Source organism: Scyliorhinus canicula, chromosome 4 (assembly GCF_902713615.1).
Source record: "Scyliorhinus canicula chromosome 4, sScyCan1.1, whole genome shotgun sequence".
Lineage (NCBI taxonomy): Eukaryota > Metazoa > Chordata > Chondrichthyes > Carcharhiniformes > Scyliorhinidae > Scyliorhinus > Scyliorhinus canicula.
This window is the reverse complement of record NC_052149.1, coordinates 25,840,375-25,852,587: the sequence shown is the minus strand read 5'-3', so window position 1 is coordinate 25,852,587 and position 12,213 is coordinate 25,840,375. Positions and strand designations below refer to the sequence as shown.

Sequence of the window (12,213 nt, the reverse complement as noted above, 5' to 3'; positions counted from 1 at the left end):
CAGGGGTGTGGTGGAGCGCTGCCTTGGCCTCCTGAAGATGAGATTCAGGTGCCTGGACCGCTCCGGAGGGGCCCTGCAGTACCAGCCCGACAGGGTCGCTCGCATTGTTGTGGTCTGCTGTGCGCTGCACAACATCGCGATGCAGAGGGGAGATGACCTGCTGCAGGAGGCGGAGGGGAGAAGCCAGTGGCAGTGGTGCCAGCACAGAGGAGGAGGAGGAGGAGGAGGAGGAGAGGGAGGAGGAGGAGGCTGGTGGAGTGGCGGGCGCAGCACGCAGACACGACCCAGGTGCTGGTGATGTCCAGGAGGCGGCACGACGGACCCGGCGGGCACGCGACGCCTTGGTGGCAGCACGGTTCACGCGTCGTATGTGACGTCCCCGCTGAACACCAAACCGCCACCTGCATCGCTAGTCGTACAGAGGGTCAACACACAACTGCCACCACCACAGCCCCCCCCCCCCCCCCCCCCACCCCCTCTCAGTGTACACTGCTCCACTTCGACATCACCCTTACCACTGGGTCCAGACGGTATGGCACAACATTGATGGCTGTGTCAGCGGGTGTGATCAGTGCCATGTGGAATGATGACAGCCCGCTCTGCAATGAGCTGTGAGCTCAGAATCGTTAGCGAGAGTCTGCACTATGGCAATAGCTGAACCATCCACCTTGGTGGCCGCTGAGATCGTCACGGACACTCCATCACGTGCCCGCGTGGGCTAGCTGTGGGAGGGGGTGGGGGGGAAGGGACTGCACACCCGGCACCGAAGTTTCACCGCTCATCAACCCCAGCGACACTCGGTCACCATCACGATTCCTGTGGCTGTGGAATAATCACACGGTATTACAAGTAAGGTGGAACAGTGCGTTTAATGTGAACAATAATTTACAGGTGCCCTAGCTCCTACAACTAAACTGTGCCCTTCACCCGTGCCAACTTACTCAGTGTCTCTCTTAGTTGCCTTATGGGCCCTACCACTACGTCTAAGTGATTCCCCAGATGATACAGCAGGAGTGGAGGAGGACTGCTGCGAATCGCCCCCTTCGACTTGTTTCTCCTTCGGCAAGCGTTTCCTGGGGCGACCTGGCCTTGAATTGCCAGGTTGCTCTGCGGGTGTCTCGGGTGACGTTGTGCCACCCTGCTCTGCCTGCTGCCCACCCGATGCACCAGGGATGGGACGGGGGGAGGCCGAGAATTCCGGGACGTCCTGTGACGGAGTTAATGGGACGGGCCCCGAAACCTCCTCCTCCCTCGGGGAGCCCGGTGGCCCCCGGGCCTCACTTTGGGACAGAGGTGCGAGCGGGGAGGTGCCCCGTCGCGCCACCGACACCTGGCGCTGCCAGTCCTGGAGGTCTGCAGCGGTATCCACCAGGATCCGAAGGTTTGCAGACACGGAGTCCAGGGAGTTAGACATTCCCGCCAGGGACTGTGCGATCTCAACCTGTGAGTGCACGACGCCATCCAGCACATGTGTCAGGCGGTTGATGCTCTCCGTGACTGACTGCTGGGACTGTGCCATCGACTGCTGGGACTGTGCTATCGACTGCTGTGACTGTGCCATGGTGTGCTGCGACTGGGCCATGACCTGCTGAGACTCGGCCAAGGCCCGCAGCGCACCGGCAATGTCGTGTTGGCTCTGGCGCATTGCGGCCTGTGAGAGGGCAACCCTGTCCAGGGCCGAGGATGACGCGTGCACATTAAGCCCAACGCCTTGCATAACCTGACCCATTGCCTCCACCGCGGATGCCACCCGTGCGGTGTCGGCCTGGGTTGCTGCCATGAGCGGCACCACTCCCTGCTCGTGGACGTGGTTCGACTCCTCTAACAGCGTCTGCAGAGTCTGGAAGACAGCCCTCATCCCGTCATTGTGTCCCTGGGTTGCTTGATGCATCGGCTGTGCGGGTGGGTTGAGAAAGTCCAGGAACTCGGAAAACGTCTGGGAGCCAGCTGCATGCTGGTCCTGGCCTGGCCTCCGCCAGTCCGGGCTCTCGGCTGCTCTGACCCCCACCTGCTGTACCTGCTCAGCTGTGATGTGCGACCCAGACTGTGACCCAGGAGACTCTTCACTAAATAGGCCAGCCGGGGTGAGTGTCTCTGGGATGGTGGATGGTGTGGGAGAAAGCTGTGCCGCAAGCTCGAGGTCGTCTTGGGTTGACGCCTCCTCTATGTCATCGGCCCGCTGAGAGGCCGCAGGGCGTTCGCGGGCCATTTCTCTCTCTTGCTCTCTTGCCACCCTCCTGGCGTCCTGCTCCACAGATTCGGTTGGGGAGGATGGGACTCCCCGCTGATCGGGCACCCTCTGTTGTGCGGCCCTGGGTGAGGTGGGGGCAGATGCCTGTGTCTACCTGGAGGCAGATGGCCCTGGTCGTTCGGCATCACGTCCTAGGGAAGAGAATGAAACGGGTTATTTAGATATGCTCGGCCGGGCGCTGGACGGTCCCAGTGGGCAGGGTGTGTGAAGGGTCAGAGGATGGGGGAGGTGTCCAAGTGGGCAGGGTGTGAAGGGACAGAGGATGGGGGAGGTGTCCAAGTGGGCAGGGTGTGAAGGGACAGAGGATGGGGGAGGTGTCCAAGTGGGCAGGGTGTGAAGGGACAGAGGATGGGGGAGGTGTCCCAGTGGGCAGGGTGTGAAGGGACAGAGGATGGGGGAGGTGTCCAAGTGGGCAGGGTGTGAAGGGACAGAGGATGGGGGGGGTGTGGGGGGTGTTTGTCATGCAGTGTTGTCTCACTTGTTGCAGCTCCGCCAAACTCGCATTGCGCGATCTCCCAGGTGGCAGATCCCCCAACAAGGTCCAGTGCCCTCTGCTCAAATGTGGTGAGGGGGTGCAGGATGGACGAACCCCCTCCAGTCTTGTTCCGCTCATGAGTGTTGTGAGCGGTCTTGTCCTGTTGGGGGAGGCGGCATAGGTAGATCATTACAATACGGCAGGTATCAGCAGGCCGTTCAGATACTGGCACAGTTTGGGGGTCAAGTTGTAATAAGACCATTGCATCTCTCCACGGGGGCCAGAGCGCTGGGTCTGTGACTACTTAGTGAACCACCCTCAACTCACTCTGCCCCAATCCCCCTCCACCCCCCGTGCCGGGGTGGGGGGGGGGGGGGAAGGAGGTGGGTGATTAAGTAAAGAGGGGAGGGATGGTTGTGACCCGGGGGCACCCTCTTGGCACTTACCCTGGCAGCCCTGGTGAGGTCGTGCATCTTCTTCCGACATTGCTCTGCAGAGCGAGGGGTCTGCCCCACAGCACTGACGGCAGCAGCCACCTCACGCCAGGCCTGGCGCACCGCGCTGGCAGGTTGGCGATGCCCTCTACGCGGGCAGATGATGCCCCTCCTCTGCTCGATTGATTCGAGCAGCGTCTCCACATCAGCCTCAACGAATCGCGGGGCTGTTCTCCTGAGCTCCGACATCCTGGCCTAGTTTCTGTGCTCGCCCGCGCCTTTTTACGGCGTTGGGCGGCGTCACGTGGGCGTGTTCGTATCGTCGCCGCGTTCCAGCGTCATCGCGCACGTGATTGACGCCCGTTCCTAGCCCATTTGGAACTGGGCCGTGTTGGGCCGTCGCAAAAGTCGCCCGTTTTCACGGCCGACTTCGCGATTTTCCGCGGGTGCGGAGAATCGCGCCCATGACTATTAAACTTGTGGCCTTTTGTTTCGGAGCCAAACATTCAAATGCCTAAATAGGCAGGCCAGCAACAGATATGAATTTAATTTTAATATCACAAACTTGATTTAAATATTTGATTTTTCCCTTCCTTTCTTGCTGCCAATTTTGCAGTCGGTGTCAACCTTCGTCTCCCAGAATGACAGAAGGCTGAATTACCAGGGCCCTTTATGCAACCATTGCCTTCAAATTCATCACACAGGGCAATGGAATCAGCTAAAAAGATAGACAGGCACAAAAGTATTTAGCAAAAAGGAAAATACAGAAAACATCAGTAATTAAACAGTGCTCACAGTTTAACTTTTATTTGTCTATTTTCAGTGAAGTATGATAGTTAGAAGTGTTTGTTTGACGTTCCTCACAAGTTCGGCTCTGACTGAATTTAGTGTTGGCACATTTCTCAAACTTTTCACAAAAAAAATGTATATTATGTCCCTTTGTTTGGGCTGATTCAGTTTGCAGGATTCAAGACTAATTATTGACCAACGATTCTGGAATTTATCGTGTCGTAAGAATGATAGAATTTAGAGTGCAGAAGGAGGCCTTTCGGCCCATCGAGTCTGCACCGGCTCTTGGAAAGAGCACCCTACCCAAGGTCCACACCTCCACCCTATCCCCACAACCCAGTAACCCCACCCAACACTAAGGGCGATTTTGGACACTAACGGCAATTTATCATGGCCAATCCACCTAACCTGCACATCTTTGTGACTGTGGGAGGAAACCGGAACACCCGGAGGAAACCCACGCACACACGGGGAGGATGTGCAGACGCCGCACAGACAGTGACCCAAGCCGGAATCGAACCTGGGACCATGGAGCTGTGAAGCGATTGTGCTATCCACAATGCTACCGTGGCAATGGCGTGGTGGTATTGTCACTGGACTAGTTATCCAGAGACCCACCAGAGCAGAAGTTGAAATTTGTATTCAATAAAAAAAAACTGGAAATAATAATCTAATGATGATTGTAAAATCATTGCGATTCTCATAAAGACCCCAAAACTGTATGTCGTGTCTTTTAGGGAAGAAAATCTGCCGTCCTTACCTGGTCTGGCCTCCATGTGACCCCAGATTCACAGCAATGTGGTTGACTATCAAATGCTCTCTGAAAAGGTCTAGCAAGCCAGTTCAGGGCAATTAGGGATGGGCAATAAATGCTGGCCCAGCCAGCGACGCCCACATCCCATGAACGAATAAAAAACATTTTTGCAAATGTTTACTGAAGCGACTGCGAATTGCATGGATACATTCCAAGAGATGGAGAGCAGCACATTCATTCAAAAACAACTCGAGTTGAATTCTTTCCAGGGAGCAGCTGTGATTTTGCATTAGCTCAGATTAGCCTTCAAATGAAACTTTACTGTTTATGCTGCAAAAATGTAACATGCCTGTGGAGGATAACATATACGAAAAGATTCAAACTTTGAGAAATGTGAAAATGTATAAAAACATTCTGTTGGAGACAAATACATCTGAGTAGAGAATGTTGAGAAAATTGAAGACATAACTTTAATGTTTGATATCAATTGACATGTAGTTAAATATATTTTACGTCCGTCATGGCTATTGAACAGAAACAAAATATATCTAAATAGGTTAAATTATTTAACAATCTGTTTTCGATATATACCATGTCTATTTCTGATCAATTTTTGTTAATGATGTTTAATGAGCGTTGATCTCATACCATTATATAACTGTCAGCTGGTAAACACCATACATAATGGTTATGTTATATTAATCTGAAGCACTGTAATGATAAATATTATTACTGCAGCAAATTAGTAAATCAGAGGGTGATTTTGTTCACTGTACTACTGCCTACATCTAATCCATATTTAGTTTGTGTTTCGACCACTTCACCCTGAAACCATTGTCCACCAGGAACAGTGATGTAAATTTCCAGGGAATAGCACTGAGGGAAGATGATCTGCTAGGCAAATGCACTCGAACTGCCAACAACCTTCAAGCAATTTTTAAAGGAGTGATTTCATCTCAGTAACTTGATCTTAGATTTGACAATTGCATTATCTCATTTTACTTAATATGCAAGAGAATCATAAACCCAGTGGCCAATGCATGACCATAATTCATGGAGGCTCCAAGGATTTCCTGTTTTCCTTGTTCTAAAGAGCCATTAAAACTATTCCAAAAAGATCATTTGACAGAGGACATTGTAAGTAAATCAAAGTCAGTATTTTTCATGCAAAGTACTTGCGGGAAAAAAAGAAACCCTTACCTTTCATAAAAATGGAATAAGAGGCAGGCAGTGAGTTGGCACAATCTTAAAGGATTTCAGTTGAGGGGCTCATCAGTTAGCAGAGTTGCCAATGACAGCAGCGGGAGTGATGAGCTGTACTCATCCTCTCTCAGTCAGGTCATTCCAGTTATATGGATGCACTCATCTAGCATGTGACAGTTGCAAACTGCCCAGATCTCCACTGACGTGGTAGTTGTTGTTCGAATAAATATATCCTGAGGATAAATGTGCCTCAACATATTCACCACACATGGTCAGATAGTTGTTTGATAGGATTAATATCCCATGTGTGAGCTGTTCTGGTAAAAAGTTATAGGTAGCGGTGCAATTGAAATCCAGATAATTTCCCATGGCTCTTCAATTTGTCTTCTGTTAGGTAAATGCAATAAGTGAAAATGTTTAGATGCTTGATGCGAACGTTAATTTTAAGTGCAAACAAAATTGATGCTCAGATCTGCGCTTGGCGCAACGCGTTGGTTAAATCACAGCCAACATGTTTCAAATTATAATCAACAGCTCTCAAATTCAATTAGTCTTCTTCTTTTATTCATTCACCGGATGTGGGCATCGCTGGCTCGGTCAGCATTTATTGCCCATCCCTCAGCCGTTGAGAAGGTGGTGATGAGCTGCTTTCTTCTACCATTGCTGTCCATGAGGTGTAAGTAAACCTGCAGTGCTGTCAGGGAGGGAGTTCCAGGGTTTTGATCCAGCGACAGTGAAGGAGTGGCGATATATTTCCAAGTCAAGGTGGTGAGTGACTTGGAGGAGAACATCCTGGTGGTGGTCTTTCCATGTATTTGCAACCCGTGACCTTCTAGATGGTAGCGGGCATGGGTTTGGAAGGTGCTGTCTAAGGACCTTGGTGAGTTGCTACAGTGCGTCTTGTAGATGATACACACGGCTGCTACTGTTCATTGGTGGTGGAGGGATTGAATGTTTGTGGATGTGATAGCAATCAAGGGAGCTGCTTTGCCTTGTATGGTGTTGAGCTTCTTGAAAGCAGATTAACAATAATCTGACGCTTTGAAAAATGGATCTAAAACAACAGAACTAATTTTCTTTAGCGATTTTGCTAATTGCGCATGCTTCACGTTTTCTGCACATTTGCCTTATGTTAAACGCCATCTTCCACTCTTTGGTCATTCACCAAATTGGACTGAGTTGCTTTGAATGTCATCGTACGACCTTTATCTTCACCTCCTGGCTGCACAGATCTGATGAGGAAATTATAAACTTGGATGGGCAGAATCAATCCTCTTGTATAATTTTTATGAATAGTATACACAGTAGGGCCGAGAAACATAAATGCTGGTACATCACTACCAGCCACATTTTGACTCCTTCTGCATTATAATCGTTCATTGCTTTCAATGTCAACTTGATTCTTCAACAATTCGTCGTCTGCCGTACGGCACAATATGTTTTGATACAGCACCCGACATACACCAGAACATCTCAAAAGTGCTGCACAATGAAGGGAGCAGGACACTGGGCTGCAGGTGGGGAAACCTGAAGGGTTCTCTTGGAGGAACTGTGGAAGAGACTTCTGAAAGATGGAGGTGGCAAGGCAAGGTGATTTTGGGAGAATCCTCAAAAATCGAAGCTTATTTACTGAAAGAACTGCCTCCAATGGCATAGCCTGGAAAGAGAGCAGGAGGAGATGCAGAATCCCACAGTAGGAGCTGGGAGTTTTGCAGTTTAGGAATATGCTGCTGGAGAAAGATAAAGTGGAATGAGACGGGAGAATTAAGTGCGGGATGGGAGGGGTGATGGGGGTGTGGGGGGGGGGGGGTGTGGATGTGTGTGGGTGGTGGATTTGAAAACATGTTTGAGGAGTTGGAAGTCAATACACTGACGAACAGAGAGCTTGACAAGGGCGGAAGTGATGAATGTATAGGGTGCACCAAGAGAGTGATTACTCAAGCCACAATGCACTGTTAGATTAACTGAGGCTTGTGACGAGTGGGGGAGGGGAGACCTCATATATGAATGCTATGAAATACCTTCTGAAAGTAGATATATCAACGAGATAAGCTTTCAGCCTCTTCAAGATCAGATTGATATCCCCGTGTTTTTGCTTGATTACCTTTGAGGGTCTGGGAAGAGATGTTATAATTTTATCATTGTACTTGTGGATGGTCACTGCCTTGTGAGATTAAGTGGGTTAAGTAGGTTCCATGATGGAGCAAATTGTAGAAGGAATGAAATTGATAGGCCCATTGGCCTCTTCACGTTTCACATTAATGCTCACTCGCAGATTCCCTGCACTCATTTAAGGCATATCAACTTGCTCATTCACGACCATTGCGACTGTGGGACTTTGTGGGACAGAGTTTACGGATCTGACCTCCCAGTCCTGAAAGTTATTTTTAAAAAAACATTTGGAGTATCCAATTCCTTTTTTTCCAATTAAGGGGCAATTTCGTGTGGCAAATCCACCTATCCTGCACATCTTTGGGTTGTGGGGGTGATACCCACGCAGACATGGGGAGAATGTGCAAACTCCACATGGAAAGTGACCTGAGGCTGGGATCGAACCCAGGTCCTCAGTGCCGTGAGACAACAGTGCTAACCATTGCGCTACTGTGCTGCCCAGTCCTGAAAGTCATGTGATCAAAATGCATATTTGGAACTTGAACACAAAGGTTAATGCATATCACCCAAACTCTGTCCATTTAAATTAGTTAAAATTAATTTATGCCAAATTGTGAAAGGCATGCTGACCTCTGGACCTAAAGTTCATATATATATATATAAACATATAGTATATATATAAATGCTCTGCATCAGACTTGCAAATTCATAAAGACTGCTCTGGTTTGCATAGTGTTGGCCCACCACTTTGAATCGCTTCTCTATATGTTAAGTTTATTAATTAATTAATTAATTAATGGCTGATCCAATGCATTTAGAGTTTAAACAAAAAATCTGAGATAATTTGTTCTTTGGCAAAATGAGGAACCGGATCTGGAGCAATTTGAATCTGCAACAGGGACATTACATCCAAAACAACAAAACACGCAGCAGACGCTGTTGGAATTGGCAGAAGCAAGCAGCAAACCAGCATGTAGAAAGGAGCAGGCACAGCATTTCCGTTTTCAAATACAGTGCAGTCATAATTGACTAATGCACACTTTGCCCATTGATTTCTCCTGAGCCAGCAGTCATTCTAATGGTTCTATATGACTGTCAGGTCAATGGTCTTGAGTCAGTTCAGATTAAACAGAATATTTAAGAGTCCAATTTGCTCATTCTATTTGCTTTGTGCAGTGTGCCAGGTTAAATGAGGTCAGAGCGCGATATCTTAATGATACCAGCGTTCAAATATTTTTTGTGGGGGTGGAATGGAATATATTCGGTATTATTGCAATTTAGTCCAATTAGCTACCTCTCTTCCCCTTCAAGTTTATTCCTCCTACTTCTCGCTTCTAGTCCGCATACCTCCTATGGCCAGGCCCAAGGGAGTCCGTGCTGCCAGGCCTCCCATTAGTGACAGCTATTGGTTGGCTGCCAATAGGCTGCTCCGCCTGCCTCCTGATGAGTTCCTATCTAATTTTGGCATGCCAGCAGAATGTAGGATCAAATCTGTGCCCTGCCATTCTGTGGCACTACAGATCGGTATGCCATTTATAACTTTTAATGCACAAAATGGAAAAATAGGAAAACCACAAATTAAAACCAATAATTGGTTCAAATCTGCCCATTGCCTGAAATGCCACATTTGTCTGTGTATGCAATCAAAAGTGAGATAAAGGTGAGTAAAATAATAATTTAATTAGCAGTATTAGAGCACTTTACAGATTTAAATGTCTACCCAAGAGCTTTGAATCATTTTGGAAGTTTTATCCTGAGTTTTCTTGGCATTCCAATTCATCTACTTTACAGTACTGTGCAAACTTTCCGACTGAGCAGCAGACACTTTTGGTTCTAGATCACGCACAAAGTTTCTGTGATTGCTCTTCCTTTGTACTGAAGTGTAGCAGTCAACTGTCCCTTGACCTTCTGTTGAATGCCTCCTGGGCCATGAAGTCGCATGGTCGATGGTTGGAGTCAGGTTTGCTTTGGCCACTGTTCTATCTCTGCAAGAATTGAAATCCCTGCTCCAGTGTCTAATTTGAAGGTAGTTTTGTGTCTGTTGATCATAACATCTGCATTCCAGTAGTTTGATTAGTTCCCATCGTGCGACTCCTCCCAAGAATAGCACTCAATTGTCTTTTTCATCTTCAACTTCTTCAATGCAACATGATTTACAATATTCCTCGTTTCATTTTTCTGTCAGGAGCTTTTTGCTGCAGCATTTGGATTTAAAATGTCCTCACTTCTTACCGGAATAGGCTTTGCATTTTTGGTGGGGTATCCTTGTAGGTGGAACCTTTTCCTGTCACAGCCAGAACACTGAATAACGGCAGCTGCTGTGCCTTCTTCATCCTGTCACTGTTTTGGATTAGGTGCACTGCTACTTCTGTGTCCTACACACTGCACAGTATCAGCCATTTTTTTCCATGAAGTTTCTTTGTTACCTCAAATAAATATCTGGGATTCTCTGATCCTGAGGCTAAATGTTGATGCCGTTGTAAATGCCGTCACGTTTTACAATGGCGTCAACAGACCCCTAGGAGCAGCAATCCTGAGCCCTACAGGGGGGCAGCACAGCAGCTCCAGCTGCCGATACCGGCGTCAAACGGGCGCCGGGGGTCTGCGCATGCGCGCTGCGGCTGGCACAAATTAGCGCATGCGCGCTGCGGCTGGCAGGAATTAGCGCATGCGCGCTGCGACCGCCGCAAACCTGTGCATGCGCGCTGGCTTCCTTCTCCGCGCTGGCCCCGACACAACATGGCAGAGAGCAACAGGGGCCGGCGCGGAGTAAAAGAGGCCCCCACCAGGAGAAGCCTTCCCGCCGATTGGTAGGCCCCGATCAAGTGCCAGGCCACGGTGGAAGCCCTCCTGGGGTCGGATCCACTCTCCCTCCCTCCAGGCCGCCCCCACGCAGGATGAACGGCGAGGTCCCGCCAGGTAAGACCACACGTGAATGGCGCTGGTGGGTCTCGGGCTATCTTGGAGGCCACTCGGCCCATCCCGCGCCGAGAATTACCGGGGGGGGGGGGGGGGCGCTCGGCGCTGCGCTGACCATGCCGGCGTCAATGGCGCCGATTCTCTGCTGACCGGAGAATCGGTGGACTGGCGTCGGGGCGTCGTCGCATGAATCACTCCGGGCCTGGTGATTCTCCGACCCGGCCCCGGGATCAGAGAATCCCGCTCCTGATTTTGCTTTTCCATCTCTGCCAGCCTCTGATAGGGTCAAATCCTTTCTCAACGGCAGAAAATCTGATAAATTTTCTTCTAAGACTCTGACAATAACGCGATTCCGAATTAATTCATCTTTCAGGGCTCCATATTTGCAATTCTCATCTTATCGATATAAGCCATTAGTGAAGGAATCTATGTTCTCTCCTGGTCATTGATTACATGTGTTGAACTTCGCTTATTCTATAATGATGCTCCTTCTAAGGCTAAAATAGCATCAAAGGCTTTGATAACCTGTTTCTGTGTCACTGCCTCTTTATTTATGTCCTGTCTGACCATTATGCTGTCTGCACTGCTGCCAATGGCATAGAGCAGGGTACTGACCACTCCTTGCTAGTCTTCTCTGCTAGTCCCAAAGCTATTCTGTACCTGATTAACCTACAATGCCAGATCTGCCACATCTTGGCTTGATCTAGGCCTTCCAAGTGGTCACAGAAATACGGTAAAGGTTAGATTTTCTCAATGGCTTTTCTTCACTTGCCCTTTTCTCGGGTTCTGTTGGCATTTTTCCCACCCTGTCCTTACCCCACAGCTGTTTCCCCTGCTGCTTCTTCCCGTCAATAGGCTCTTTACTTGGAGCATTTTCTGTCATTTTCTCCGCTGCCACCATCTATTGTTGCGGGTGTTAGGTGAGATTGTCTATGAACAGGATTTCTAGATACTGCTGGAGGTAAGGCTGTTGGTAAACTTTATCTTTTATTGAACATTCTATGAAGAGTACAGGACTTAACACGAGACTATTCACAGAACCTCTCTCAGTATACTCAGTTGTCCTGTGATATTGCTGATGATATAAACTATGTTTTTATATCTTTGACATTAATGCTTAATACTACATTCCTCCTTCTCCTCCTCCTCCAGGTGCCAGGCCCTCAGAAGGCATTGGTGACCATGGTCTCCCATTGGATTGGTCCGTGATTATGCTTGACAAATTACTGCAGTGGTTTGCTTTTGCCTTCTGCAATATGACTCACCAGGAAACTCT

The 12,213-nt window shown here is 48.9% G+C and overlaps 1 long non-coding RNA gene across 1 annotated transcript in view; it reads right to left on the bottom strand.

Moving 5' to 3' along the window:
• The window catches only part of LOC119964136, a 32,248-nt gene extending 26,230 nt beyond the window's left edge, over positions 1-6,018 (bottom strand). Inside the window, exon 1 of the long non-coding RNA XR_005460257.1 lies at positions 5,904-6,018. This is a non-coding gene — a long non-coding RNA (uncharacterized LOC119964136). The remainder of the gene's footprint in view (positions 1-5,903) is intronic.
• Between the last annotated feature and the right edge of the window lie 6,195 nt (positions 6,019-12,213).